This window comes from Amblyomma americanum, chromosome 4 (genome assembly GCF_052857255.1).
Source record: "Amblyomma americanum isolate KBUSLIRL-KWMA chromosome 4, ASM5285725v1, whole genome shotgun sequence".
Taxonomy (NCBI): Eukaryota; Metazoa; Arthropoda; class Arachnida; order Ixodida; family Ixodidae; genus Amblyomma; species Amblyomma americanum.
In genome coordinates, this window is record NC_135500.1 from 9,891,231 (window position 1) to 9,906,367 (window position 15,137).

At 43.1% G+C, this 15,137-nt stretch overlaps 1 protein-coding gene across 1 annotated transcript in view; it reads left to right on the forward strand.

Moving 5' to 3' along the window:
* The window catches only part of LOC144127786 (ADP-ribose pyrophosphatase, mitochondrial-like), a 364,491-nt gene that overhangs the window by 173,132 nt on the left and 176,222 nt on the right, over positions 1-15,137 (forward strand). The window lies entirely within an intron of this gene.

The following is a 15,137-nucleotide window of genomic DNA, read 5'->3' on the forward strand; positions in this document are numbered from 1 at the left end:
AGTGTGACAGAGATCTCCACCGAGGCACTCCTTGTAAAAATAGAGGGTGATGGCTGCGTTGTGAGTAGACGCACGACCGGGACAACATTATCATTCGTCATCATATGCAAAACGCGGCAGCTACAAAGCCATAACCTTCATCCGCACTCTTGAGAACATGAAAGCTGATTGCTGCGCAGAGGCGAACGGGATGAAAAACGCGCCATTGTTTAACTTCGACTCTGATTAAATAATTCCTGATGTATTGCACATGAAGTTAAGAATAGTTAACCGCCTTGTAGATGGATTGCTTTCAGAAGCAGACGACAGAGATTACCGTGAAAAAGTCCGCAACCCACGTTGTATGACCATGCACGTTCAGGACATCGTTGACGCCATAAATAACTGTGGGATTAAATTTCACGTCTGGGAAGCCAATGAAGGAAACAAGGGAAAAACATTCACGTCGGTATCGGGGGGCGATTGTGAGCGCCTGCTGAAGGCTTTGCCTGAAAAACTGGCCGGGAAATTGCACCCTCAAACAAAGGCAAAAACTTTGCTCATATGGAACCTTATGCGGAAAATTTTGTACCACCTGGAAAATGATGTTGAAGGTCGCAGCATAGAGAGAGAAACCTAAGAATTCTTTCACAAGTTCTTAGAATTAGGAGCCCAAGGTTGCAAAGGCTATGGTGGCGATAGAGTTACCCCGTACATTCATATTCTCGCGCACCAAACTTCCGCAAAGCACGAAAGGTTCAAGTGCCTTGGTTGGCTTTCAAGCCAAGGGTTAGAGAAAAAAAACGACGTGCTAAAGCATCTACACCATGGGAAGTCTAACAAGTGGAATGCAGCCGCTGACGCTCTCAAGCTGGCGAAAAGGCTTGAAGTGAGTGAGAATATCAGACTAAGCCGTGCATATAAAAAGCGGGACCAAGAGTATTGGTTAGAGGGACTTATTCAAGAGACACGGGCGAAGAGGCTACGCTGTGCAGAAGAAAAAGTGAGCGAAGGAAACGGACATGGATGCAGGAGAATTGCGCACGGAGCTTCGGGCTATGGGAATGTCGACGAAAGTCAAATGAATCGAAAAACTTCGCAACCTTGTAAGGAAAGAAAGAGAGAAGATAACAGTTATGTGGTGAGATGTGCCTTTTAGTTTTGCGTTTATGTTTATGGGGGATTTAACGGCCCAAAGCGACTCGGGCTATGAGGGACGCCGTAGTGAAGGGCTCCGGAAATTTCGACCACCTGGGGTTCTTTTACGTGCACCGACATCGCACAGCACACGGGCCTCTAGAATTTCGCCTCCATCGAAATTCGACCGCCGCGGCCGGGATCGAACCCGCGTCTTTCGGGCCGGCAGTCGAGCGCCATAACCACTCAGCCACCGCGGCGGCTGGTTTTGCGTGTTTCCTCCTATATTTATAGGGCTGTGTTGTACCTCTAGCTTAGAAAGTGCATCACTGCTTGAAGATGAAGAGTACTGTTTCTGATTCCTTATGTAACCTGCTCCTAAAGGAGTGTTCGGTGTGTACTAAAAATAGTGTATTTGTATTATGTGACTGTTTACCTGCCATATATGCCCTGAGAAATTTTTTTGGTGTAATATGAATGTGATATGTGTGTTTTGTAAGTATTGCCGTTGTCACTTTTAAAATGATATTTTGGCTTGTCTTTTGCGTAAGAAAATTCTTTTATGTAAACAAACCATGGATAACCGATTTATAACGCAATCAGTACAGCTAGAAAAAGTACATAGGGGGGGGGGGGGGTGCTTTGAAAATAAACATGCACACACGCCTTTATGTTCTGCGGGGCAGCAGGAAAACATTTTGCAGCGAATTTAAGAAAACTGATAGGGCGTATCGGGCGTAGATTATATGATACTGGCATCAAGTGTACAATGCGCACAAACAGGCTCGAGAAAAGTGACGACAGCAGTACTACGCACATTCAATGCCATCATTTATGTTAATTTGTGTGTCCTTCTTTGCTGACTCATTTTGTTTGGCAACCGATTAAAAGCTTGCCTTGTTCATTATTCTTTTCGCAAAGTATTGCTTCTTTTGTATGCCATGTTGCTGTGAAGTGTGTTTAGTTATATTCATATTCGTTACGTTTGGAGTGCATCGTTCTGGTTGTACATGTGACATGAACACAAGGTAATGACGCTGTGATTCTGACTGTACACATTTTGTTTCCAAATGTTGTATAAAAAGTGTATAATAAAAAATTTTATGTCGGCACTATAGCCCTTGTCTTTGCCTTTTTGCGGGGAAGTTTTAACCCCTTCCGCACCAGCTATCAGATAGTGTGACAAGTTCAAGTTTATTGACAGCGACGCCATGAAAATAGACCTATTACATTTGCTCGATTTTCTCCCCAAAGGTGCAAAGGAGAAAATAAATATAACCTCCAGTGCTTCGAATATTACTGTAAACGTAACAGATCACTTCCCATGAGTGTTATCGTTACGAAGGCTTCCCCTTCATTCATGGTAATTTGCTGACATTGTGCTTTCCGCTACGTGCTATAATGACATCCCCGCCTGCTATAATGACATGCCCGCCTATTTGATATTCTCATTAACTTTGTAACATAGAATGCAATTCGTGACTTATTTTATTGGTACACATTCCTTTTTAGAGTCTGGTTATTTTTGTTGCCCTCTACCTCTCTAATACAATTGTATTTGGTTTGATTTACCAAACGCTGCTGCTTCCAAAGTAAGCGATAGTATTGTTCAGTGCAGTATAATTAGTTTTTCACGTGAACACAGAAATCAAAGCTGCTGCAGGCAGAGTAACCTGGGAACTGGGAAAAGCTACAATGAAATAATACAAATTCGTTCCATTACGGGCTATGAGGGACAGCGCACTGGGGCGCTTCGAACTAATTCGACCCCCCGGGGGTAAACAGCCGGAGCGTTGTTGCATTTCGCGTACGCTGAAATATGGGCATAGCGGCTGGGTCCTGAGCCGGCCTTACATCGCCCGGCACCCTGTGCAAGACTTGCCACCCCCCCCACCCCCACCCGCCCCTCTCTCTCTCTCTGTCTTTGAATGTATTTGTGGGGGTGTTTCTCTTGATTTTTATTGGCCGTCCTAACGGGGGGCACTTCTAGTTTTCATTCTTTTAACAGTCTCAATGTAGTATTTGTACTGGCGTGGGCAGGACACTTAGTTGTTTATTTTTCTTCCCCCTCTAATTTATACCCCTTGACATCCTTTGATCTTGCTATTGGCGGTCAATTTTATACACGTTTTCATAGCATTTTGAAGAAGATGAATCTTAAAAGCAAGCTGCTTGCGATAACGCAACTCATCTATTATACTGGTGAAATAGAAAAATTTATTGCTTAAAATGATTACAGCCCAGCCTCAAAGGACAGACGCAAACGTTCTTCAAAGGAGGCTCTCAAGACAGTCGCTTCAGACGATTGATATGACATCGCGACTAACCCTGTTATTCCGTGGTTAACCCTCTTACACCTGGCGGCCCCTTGCGATGTCACTGTGGGAGGTGCGGGATAATTAACTGCGATATCATGACAATCGGCCGACGAAGCAGCGTAGCAGCGACTGGCAGCGTAGCGGCTGGCAGCGTCGCAAATTGCGACAGCCACCATATTTACCATTTATATATACCGTTATGAACTGCTGCCTTGATGACGTCCATGTAAAAGCGCTTTTTCGTAGCACAGAAGTGGACGCAATTAAATTCACCAATTTGTTTGCAAAAATGGAAAAAAGTTGGCGGTATCTTGCTGTATCTTTAAATGCGAAGTTTCGTACCTCAAAAGCGAAGCCTCATTTTTTCAGTTATGTTACACAGGATAGATCCCGTCAATACATCATGCATGCATATTACAGAAGTCAGAATGAAAGAACAGCAAAAAAAAAGTCGCCAATAGCTGCAGCAATAAAAGTATGAATAGTGATCATGCGTGAAATTTTTCATTCATACATTCATACTAATATATTTTCTATAGAAACGAGCACATTTATTAAAATTAGTTGACCAAAACAAAAGGTTCTGAACCCAGGTTAGAACTCTAAGTGCAAACTCGAGTCACCATATTCGGACAACACTAGAGTCACTAATTTGAAAGCATTACAGGTGAACGTGACAGTAACAACCTGAACGTCTATCTAGACGCTATTTGCTTCTAGACTCCAAATTCTGTGTTCTGCCCGACAACAGCTGAAAAGCTTCAGAATGTTTGTGAGTAAAGCTATATCAAATTTTCTTAAATAAGTATTAAAAGAATAAGCTTAAACATTTACATCCGCGAATACTTTTTGATGTCAGCCGTTTGAATGCCGCTACGCTCTATAAAAGTAACAAGAATAGCTAAAATTCAGGCGAGCTAGCTCTCATACCCTAATATATCATGATCACACACCCCAATAAACTTTTTATATAATAGCAAAGGGCTGACAATTTGCAAAGTTGCTCCACGACAAGCATATATGAACAGCCGCGAATACCTTATGTAGCTGCGTTAATGCATGGTCATCGTAACAACCTTCTTTATTTAAAGCTCCGGTCGAGACACTGGGTTCGAGCTCTGACATGTGTTCTTGTCTGCAAGGCAAAAGTCACCCGATAAAAAGGTAAGCGTCGAAATGGACGCAACTTCAGCAGTCCGAACCATTTCTGCAGCGTAGCTCGCTACCGGGCGCCATCTTTCATATTTTAGGCAATATCAGGTTTCAATTAAAAGGCCTCAGGATTCTTCTTGATCAAAGCTAAGTCAGATCGTTGCACACCATTTTAAACACCATATATCTGGGTACCTAAAACCGGGAAGAATTTCCGATATCTATCCGTGTTACGGTGCTATACAGTTTCAGTCTGGAAAAATGCCAAAACTTTGCCCCCCCCCCCCCCCCCCCCCCCCCTGGCAGCATCGTATAATATTCAAACGCGCTGGGTAGCTCGTGTATTAATAGCACAGGACTGAAACTTCGGCACATTCCTCAGCTAAGTGTATATTACACAAATCCCCGAAGCATTTTTTGTAGGTGCTTTTTTTCACGTTTTACGATTTTTTTTGCACCCCTTCCCATTCAGTTACGCTCCCTGTCGCCGCCACTGTCGGTAGATGGCGCAAGTAGTAGATGTCCCAGAAAGCTGGGCATGTAACTGGGCTTTGTGCAATGAGATTCGGAGTAAACATCAGTACATCAAGGATATTATTCGCAGAATACGGAACTCAAAGAATAATGCCTGTAGTTTGGCTTTGAGACATCACTATTTCCGCCATTTTTTCACTGACGTTCGGGGCTGGTAAACCATACCAGAGAAAACGAGATGCCTCCCGGTCATTATTCGTAACCTTGCTAACAGAATCAAGATGTTCAGTCCTAAGCATTAACTTGAAACCTCTCAACCTTACACTGTAATCTCCGTTCGTATGGATAGGAAGAGGAACCTAGTTAGGACGGGTTGTTGAGGATGTCCCTAACGATGCCCTGCCAATAATTGTGCAACTCTATGAAATGTTTTGCATTAACAATTGCTACTGTTGGGCAGACTGCTTGAAAGTGCTTGCTTTGATTACCACTTTCATGTCTAAGCTGCGTCAGCTATGACTGATTCAAAAGATTAGCGCAGTAGACTAGGGCAAAGGGGTAGACACAGACAAGACGAGAGCCAAACACTGGGGTAGAAACAGGACGACTGCTTTGTCCTAGTCTAATGCGCTAGTCTTTTGAATCAGACATAAACCACCAACTAGTTCAACTTTGTGGCTTGGCTCCGTGTGCTACACGGGACGATAAAGTGTTAACATCGCTGTCCAGCTTTAACACACAAGTGCTTTAAATGAAAGAGAGCACACAGGACGCAATGTTCAAATGTACGCCGCTCATTATTTCTATGATTCCTGAATTGTTGTCGATCAAGCATCTGCCACCTCCTGTGCTTTCGTATATATATTTTAGATCTCTGAGGACAGGCGACGAATCAAAGTGCACATAACCAATATTTGCAGTCATGTACAGCATCCACCACTTACTAAATGTTTTCATGTATCACATATGCTTAAATTAGAACATGTTATATATATTATGGGTATATGTGATGTGTGTATGCTGTGATCGCTCTTATTTCTACTTTTTATGCTTCAGTTTTGCACTGAATAAAATCGCCTTTATACAAATATATTTAATCAACACAGTGCGTGTTACAAAATTAATGGAATATAAGTTTGACTGCCAAATAAGAAAATCTCTTTCAAAGCGATGTCCATAATTAGAAAACGTTACGTTCTTATACTCATGGACGAGAGTAAATGCAGGGCACTTCATAAATGCAGATAATTCTCGCACTAAAGGGAAGGCACGTAATGAAGTGCAAGTTTTCGTATGTTCGCTCAGTGTAGGTAAGCTGGCATATTGGAAGCGCGAATATATGTCAAGCGGTCTTGAAAACAGCATGTGGTAAACATCGTAATTATGTTAGTAATATAAGAAAACCTTTTCATTTATATTTTATAAAATAAGCACTTGAGCCGACAGATGTTTACTGACGGTTCTTAACCTGCGGGCCCGGGCTCCACTAACTTTGCAACAGGTCAAGATAAGCCTTGAAAGGCAAAGTCTGGTCGCTGCTAAGTAGCCTTTTTGCACCTTCTCGGCGCCCTACACAAAATAGAATGCTTCGAGCCCTCCAGGGAAGGTCTTTATTTTGTGTAGATGAAGCGCACAAAAACACAGCACACAAGAAAAGAAAAAGAAGCACGAGACAGGCGCTACTTGCAACTGTTTATTGAATTTTGAATTCAATAATCGGCCTGAAAAGAAAATCAAACGGGTGGTGATTCCATACTTCCACAAAGTGGTTCATAAGCTTAAGCATGTAGCTGTAAAATACAAAGTCCCGGTGGTCTTCTCTGCTACCAGATAACTTGCATCGCTGTGTCGGAAGATTGGAAATGATAATGCCAAGTCAACAGAATGCGAAACGAAGCGTGTAATCCCTTTCCTGAAATGTGCTGTGGGGGTAGTTTAAGCATCCCGCTGAGTTGTGGAAAAGTGAACATCGGCCAGACAGGCCGATGTATTAATGAACGTCTAACAAAACATAAACGCTCGCTAAGAACTGGTACCGAATCACATTTGTTCCATCATTGCAAGGGCTGCGGCAAAGAAGAGCAGAAAATTTCTGAAGGAAAGCTCAAAGATACTCAGATAATATGTAGATGTAAAGATAAGACTGCCCGTGAACTGCTAGAAGCCAACCGAATTAGAAATAGCGAGAGTTCCAGTGTTAGCACCCCATCGCTGGTCATTCCTAAGAATCAAAGTATATTTTTAGATAAGTTTAGAAAGAGTTCATTCACTTTTTTCCCTCCTCTGTAGTATCCTTCCCCTCGCACTCGTCATTTACCTGTTGTTTGTTATATTGTTTTCGTCTCCCTTTCCACCACGCCTTCCCCTTATATATAAATAAGCCGTTCTTCAATTCAATAAACAGTTGCAAGTAGCGCCTGTCTCGTGTTTTTTTTCTTTTCCTGTGTGCTGTGTTTTTGTGCGCTTTAGCTACTCAAGCTATGAACTAACTTCCCCAAGAACGTGTTCTGCTGAGAAAGTTTTTATTTTTATTAATGCATAAATTTATCATCCGTCTCATCGAGCCATAGCACACTTGTAGACAATGATGGCAGGTGATGTATATTTGTATATAAAGTATAGTGTGTTAGAAGGGTGCTCCAGTGGGTGTAAATTGCAGGAGCATCCTTTTAGTACATATAAGGGTGTAATTTTTTTAATCTCATAGGATCAGTTTACTCCTGCCCACCGAGTCGTGTATTTCCGGCACTCTGACTAGTGCGCCCGGTCCCAGCATGTCTCCTTGAAAAACTCATAGATATCTTGCGTTAAATTTGCCCGCATTGATTGTGCTTCACCCGAGAGGTGCGTTCTATCAATGCCGTTTAGCTGTGATATTTTTCGTCGAAGGTGACACCGCGATCGCCTGTGATGACTATGGGTGTCGACGCAGCCGACCCTCACGTCGTGGGATTTATGACACTATTCGTAACACCGCAGGCGTGAGATTAAAGGTCTGAAGCAATGGCGTGGGATACACCGTCACTAAGCTATCGCGCACAACTTTTCGTTCTATCTCTGGTATCAGCTAGGAACCGGCCATAAAGCAACCGTTCACACAACTGTCTAGGACACGTCAGCGGCAGACCTCATGCGGCCCGCGGGACCTCCAAGTTTCGTCATTTATTCCAAGTCATTTATTCCAAGCTTCACAAGTCAGCTACACCATCATGCTTGTTTTCCAAACTGAAATTCGCTAAACACACATTCTTTGCGGAATGGAAAAGTGGCTGAGGCCCCTTCATCGGCATTACCTTCAGATGGATGTCTGCCAGCTTCAAGAGCGCACAAAAAGCGAGGCACCCGACAACCCTGTTTCTCCGTTTCACCCATCCACTCTCCTAAACCTAACAAGAAACGCACTCCCCACGGCACTGGGAGAAAGGCCCGCCTCACATTTTTTCGCGTAGCCTTGGCTGCAAAGACAGAGAGAGTCGTCCGGGACTGAAAAGTTTCCGCATCCAAATCAAATGAAATCAAATCAATTTATACAAACATCCTGAGATGCTTAGGGGCACGGACAAAAAGCCAAAGGTGGCTTGACGAGGTCCGTGCCCCTTACAAGGCGTACAGTGGAATACGCGGAATGTTTAAAAATACAGGCAGTGAAATCAGCAGAAAACGGAGAAAACGCAGAAAACGCAGAAAACGCAGCTGCCCACAAGGCAGAAAGGCGTACAAATTAAAAAAAAAGAAAAATGCAGATAACGAAAGGCAAACAGTAACTTGAGGTGTGCGGATCATGAAAAATGTAGTGCACAAAAGTGGCTAAGAATAAAAAAATGCACGGCACGAAAGTGAAGTGAAGAAAAAAACGAGAACAAAATAACACACCTCTCTGTAACTGGGCTTATTTCACAAAAAAAAACAAAGAAACTCATAATATTGCCACGTAAATTTCTTTGGTTAGAGAAACATGCTGCGCAGATCCCTGAACGACTTGTTGAAGACATCTCGGTTATCTTTACCTGACAGTTCGTTCAAGATGGCTGGCAGACGATATTTCAACATTTGTTTCCCGTAATTTGTGCGGCATACATAAACTTTCCATTTTTTCCGGATTTCGTGTACAATACAGAGGATAATTCGTAGCAAGTGCGGCTAGCACTGCTAAAGAATTGTCGTGTTTAATTATTTCTGACTTGTAGTGACTGATTAGTCTGTAGGAATATAAAGATTCTATACTGATTATGTTAAATTTCTTAAATAATTCGGCTGTAAGCGAATAACGAGGGACTTTTGCAATAATGCGGATAGCACGTTTCTGTAAACGCAGTAGTTTATTAGTATTATTAAGCGTTGTGGTTCTCCAGACAAGCGCGCCATAATTAATTATCGAGAAAAAAAGGGAATTGTATAATTATACGTTAACTGATATAGGAAAAGATGAACCGTAGGGACGCAAATAGCCAATCGTACGCGAGAGCTTCTCGGAGAGGTAGGTAATGTGGTCGTCCCACGACATATTTTCTGAAAAAATGACCCCTAGTGTTTTCAAATGGCGAACCACTTCAATTGTAGTGTTGTTTATTGCAAGGGATGGAATACAAATATCTTTTTGACGGGGATGAAAGATCACTGCTTATGTCTTTGCAACGTTGATCTTTAAGTCATTCTCCGTTGCCCAAGTATTTATATGTCCCAGTGTCCTGTTTGCTCGATCGGCTAGATTGATGCTCGATTGTCCAGACAAAAACACACTTGTGTCATCAGCGTATATAATATAGTAAGGAGATTTGTCGATATTAACAATATCATTGACATAAATTAAAAACAGGAAGGGCCCTAAAATACTCCCCTGCGGGACACCCGAAACTACTGGTTTAACAGCTGAGCGTTGTCTTTGAATATCGACAAATTGTGTGCGATGCTGTAAATAAGAAGATATTAAAGAGAGAACTTTGCCGCGAAAACCGTAGTATTCTATCTTCTTAAGCAGGATGCGGTGATTGATGAGATCAAAGGCTTTCGTGAAATCTAAAAGAGGCCTAACACGATATTTTTATTTTCAAAATTCTGTAATATCTGCTCCTTTTGAGCAAGAAAAGCTAACTCGGTTGATTTATTTTTTCGGAAGCCGTACTGAGCCGGTGTTAAAATGTTATGTTTGTCAGAAAAAGCCATCAAGCGTTGTAGAATTAATTTTTCGAATCCTTTGGAAATGACAGGAAGAATAGAAATAGGACGATAATTTGATAATTCATCTCGGTTTCCTTTTTTATAGGTCACGGTAACCCTTGCGGATTGCATGCCACGCCGAAACAGACCGAACGACAGGCAGGCGTTAAAAATGTGGATCAAACAGGGTGCTATTACATCAATAACATATTTAACTGGTGTGATTTGAAGACCAAGAGCATCTTCTGACTTACTATTCCTAAGTGATACAAACGCTGCAATAACTTCATCAATAGTGACGGGCTTCAAAAACATACTGTGGCCGGTACTTTGTTCCATGTAGCTGTAATTAGCAGTGGTGTTTCGTGCCTGTGCAACAGAGAGGAAGTAATCGTTGAAGGCATTGGCTAGGTCAACCCCGGTTAATTCTACATTATCTAACGTTACTTTCGAGACTGTTTCGGGTGACTCTCTGGTCAAAAGACTCAATATCCTCCATATGTCCTCTGATCGGCCAGTCGAGGAGTTGAAAAGATTTTCGTGATAATTCCTTTTAGCTGCACGTAGTTCTTTGTTGACAAAATTTCGGTACTCTTTATAAAGTTTTAATGTGTCAAGGTTCCTGGCTTGCAGAAACTTAGCATACAGTCGATCTCGTTTTGTAATAAGCTTTAGCATGTCGCTGGTAACCCATGGCTTACGAGCCTTTTTAGGTCGTTTTAGCGTAACAAGTGGAAAGCAGTCGTAATAGGCATCAGTAATTTTTTCCATTAATTTATCGTAAGCTTCTTCAGGGTTTCTCAACTCAAGTACATCGGCACAATCAAAGCCGGTTAAGCGGGTGCGAAAGGATGACAGCTTTTCTGGGTTGATTACACGGTACTGGAAAGGTTGTCTTGAGTGTCTGTTGGTGTTAACAATATGCTCAATAGACATAAAAATTGGAAGATGATCGCTGAGCGCGTAATTTATGACTCCACCTTTCACACGAGATATATCAATATTTGTGATGAAGAGATCTAACACAGACTGTGAAGTTACTGTTATTCTTGTGGGTGACGCTATTACATTCTTGCATAGGTGAATGTTTAACAGGGATTCGAAGGTTTCTTTTACGCTGGTTTCACCAAGCCAGTTTATGTTGAAGTCCCCACCTAGAATTAAGTGGTATTTGTTCTCGTTTACGTACTCCAAAATAGAATCCAGAAATGAAAAAAAACTGGCAGGTATCTCCAGATGGCGGACGATAGCAAACACAGAAAATGGTTGACCCTGACCTCAGCGTCAGTGTTTCGTAGTCTGGTGTGACAACACAGAATTCTGGCTGCAGCTCAGAGTTCATATTGTTCGAGGTCAGGGCACAAACACCGCCACCTCGTTGGTCAGTGCGATTAATAAAATATGATCGGTAAACAGGCATACGAAACACATCATTCTCAGTGTGGTACCAAGTCTCAGAAAACATTACTGCATCAAACAGTACTCCTACTTCGCGAAAGAGACATTCTAAATTCGCGTATTTATTTCTGCCAGACTGCAGATTGAAGTGAACACAGGTAAACCGTGTCTCTGTGTTGGTGATGGCATAGTTTCTAAGTTCCGACATATCCAGATAACTACCATCCGGCGAAGCCATGATGAAGAGAATAAAAAGTAAGGGAATGCAATCGGGTGTTACATCGTGTGTCTGGAGGTTTTTTTATGTAAGGCGTTTGTTGATCCATGTAGTCATCTAGAGCCACCCAAAAGCATGCACCTGTGTTTACGTTTATCAGTTTCGGGCGAAGCATAGGAATAGGGTGCCTGCCTTCGCTATCATTTGCATTGATAATCGGCCAAGGCACGTTTTTAAGGTATTCGCTTTTCAGTAGCCTCATTCTGAATGCGCGCTGAGCAGCGCCCTTAGTAATTCTGCAGCTGTTTTCTAGTTCAGAACACAAGCGGTGACCCATACTTATATTTTTTTTTCAAGTAGTCTGTTCAACGCACGCGCAGGCTATCTGTGTGTCTCTACTGAATCCTGTTTAGGTCATTGTCGTTCTTGATAACAATCAATTCCGAGCCGTCAGACTGCATGGCATATATCTTTACTCCTCTGCTCCAGACATACTTTCATCCGGCTGCCTTTTTCTTAGCTACGGCCAAGCTCAGAAGGCGCCGAAGAAAGGGACAAAGGTGATCATTAACGAAGACCGGTGATGTTGATGCGTTTCCGAAGTCTTTGCTGCTGAGTCGGAGTTTCCTTGCCTTTTCAACCAGTGTGTCCCTTTTCTGACGCCTAGTGAATTGTACAATTATGTTATCTGGTTTAGATTTCGAGGGAACACGATGACACGCCTCTACGTCCTCGGCACTAACGGGTACACCAGTGAGCACTCCAAGTTTGCATACAATGTCAGTGACGTCTTCATCGGGGCTTTCCTCTAATCCTTTGATTTCAATGTTTTTGCTGCGTGAGTACTGCTCTGAGAACACTAGGCGGGACTCAGCATCAGCGAGGCGGGTTTGGGTGGCCTGTAGTGCAGCATGCAATGCACTGTTCTCTTCTTTCAGGGCAGAATTCTCTACCTTGGCAGCATTATAGTTTTCCCGCATTTCTTCAAAGACGCCCTTCATGTATTCCAAGCTCCGAGTATGTTCGGAGAGTTCGCTCCGAAGCGCTCTAATTTTTGCACGCAAGTCGCGGTCTACCGCTTCTCGCGCAGCTTTAATTTCAAGGCGGAGTTCATCACGCAGGTCACTTATCTTCTGCGACATGGCCCCTTTAGCACAACCAACAAGCATACACAATGTAACGCAATATTGGCAGCAGTGGCAGCAGACAGAACATGCAACAATCCCGTACTAACTGAAGGAGAGATTTTGTAAACCAACCTGCAAAATGTGACAGATAAGGCGTCAGGCTGTGAACGATGCGCTGCCACCGCTGCCAAGAAACCGTCGTGTGTCCAGCCGCTCCTTTTAAGCTGCATCCAGTCGTCGGTGGCGCCCCATAGGATGCGCAGAAGCCAGTCCTCACACCCAGGGCGCAGCGGCACGATAGAATCCGGTCACTCTTCTTTAAGCCTTGCAACGGTGCGAGCAGCTGCAAAATGTGACAGATAAGGCGTCAGGCTGTGAACGATGCGCTGCCACCGCTGCCAAACTTACCTATTGTAACCCTCCCCTGCCTGGGCAGCACTGCTGCCTGAAGTATTTGTAAATAAATAAATTCTGTGTAAATCTCCGCTGTGTAAATTAAAAAGGCAGTGACTTTCTACATTTGCCTTCATTCCTGAGTGTGAGTCGCTAGCTTTCGTCTTGTAGGAGGCGATAGTATTGAGGTGGTATTAAAAGGCACAAACTACGCACTTCCAGGAGGCCGCAGCACAGGTAATCTGTAGATTGAGCTATTAACCGTCTCCCGGGGCGATAAAGCATCAATGCTGTTTTGTTCAATCGGAGAGATCGCATTCCGAAGACGAGACGGGCTACTACAAGCAACTAATGAAAAATAAGAAGACCGCAGGCAACACTGAAGTCGTTCTCAAATGGTGCAGACGTCCTCAGCCCAAAAAAGGACGTCTTCGGGACCTTTTGTGTGTACGATGATCAGATGTCCTCAGAAGGATCGCCTTAATATGGGCGCTGCTGGACGACGCTAAAGTAAAAATTCCTCCAATATCTTTCAATTAAGCTCATAGTGCTGTGACACCACAAGGACGAGGACGTAGACGGAGTGCCGACAACACAAGTGCTCACTAACAACTGAAAAAATTTAATAGAAGCACAAAATATATAAAGAAAAACCAACGATTACATGGGCAGTCCAGAACAAGGTTACAAAAGCGCCAGGCAATTGCATACAGCACCAAGAATTTTATTTATTTATTTACAAATACTTCAGGCAGCAGTGCTGCCCAGGCAGGGGAGGGTTACAAAATGTAAGTTTGCAAAGAACGCTCAAAAGGATTCAATATTAGCACATTCAACAACCGAAGCAGGCAGGCGATTTCGTTGCTCGATTGTGCATGGGAAAAATATTTTTGGAACTGCTTAGTCCTGGCACTGTATGGCCTTATCACTTTTGTGTGGTTCAGCCTTGATGATCTTGGTTATTATCTACCTGTTATCATGAGTTTAATTCTCTTTCAAGATAACCAACCTCAGCGTCAAGTAGCAGCAATGATGGCGAACTCACGCATTCATCGGACGACTTTCTTATCGGCAGGCCTCCATAATCTCCCAGGAAGTCTTACCTTTATATTTCCAGGGAACGCGCGTTTCTTTGAACAGCGGCACACATGTGGCTTTTGACATGCTTGGTCAAGTGTGTTCCCGAACCTCGACGGTCAATAGCCACAAGTGTGTCCCACTGCTCAAAGAAACGCGCATTCCTTGGAAACATAAAGATAAGACTTCCCGGGAGATTATGGAGGCCTGCCGAATAAGAAAGTCGGCCGATAAATGCATGAGTTCGCCATCATTGCTGCTATTTGACGCTGAGGCTGATTATCTTGAAAGAGCATTAAACTCTCCATAACAGGTAGATTCCTGGTGCTGTATGTGTAATTGTCTGGCGCTTTTGATACCTTGTTCTGGACTACGCAATAACCGTTGATTTGTTTCTTTATATATTTCGTGCTTCTAATAAATTTTGTCAGCTGTTAGTGAGCACGTGTGTTGTCGTCACGCCGTCTACGTCCCCGTCCTTGTGGTGCCACAGCACTATGAATTCGTACCAACTCGCCCAATCTTCAACCCTTTTGTCCTACAAGCGTCCACTCGCAGGACAGTATTTTGGCAAGTCACTGAAATCAAGCCCGCTTTATCTCGCACGTACGGTTCTCATTACATAAAAATACAGGTTCAATTAAAATATTTTGGTGCGCAATAGTGAGTAATAAAGAGATTAATTCTGACCAGAAATGATGGGTCGTC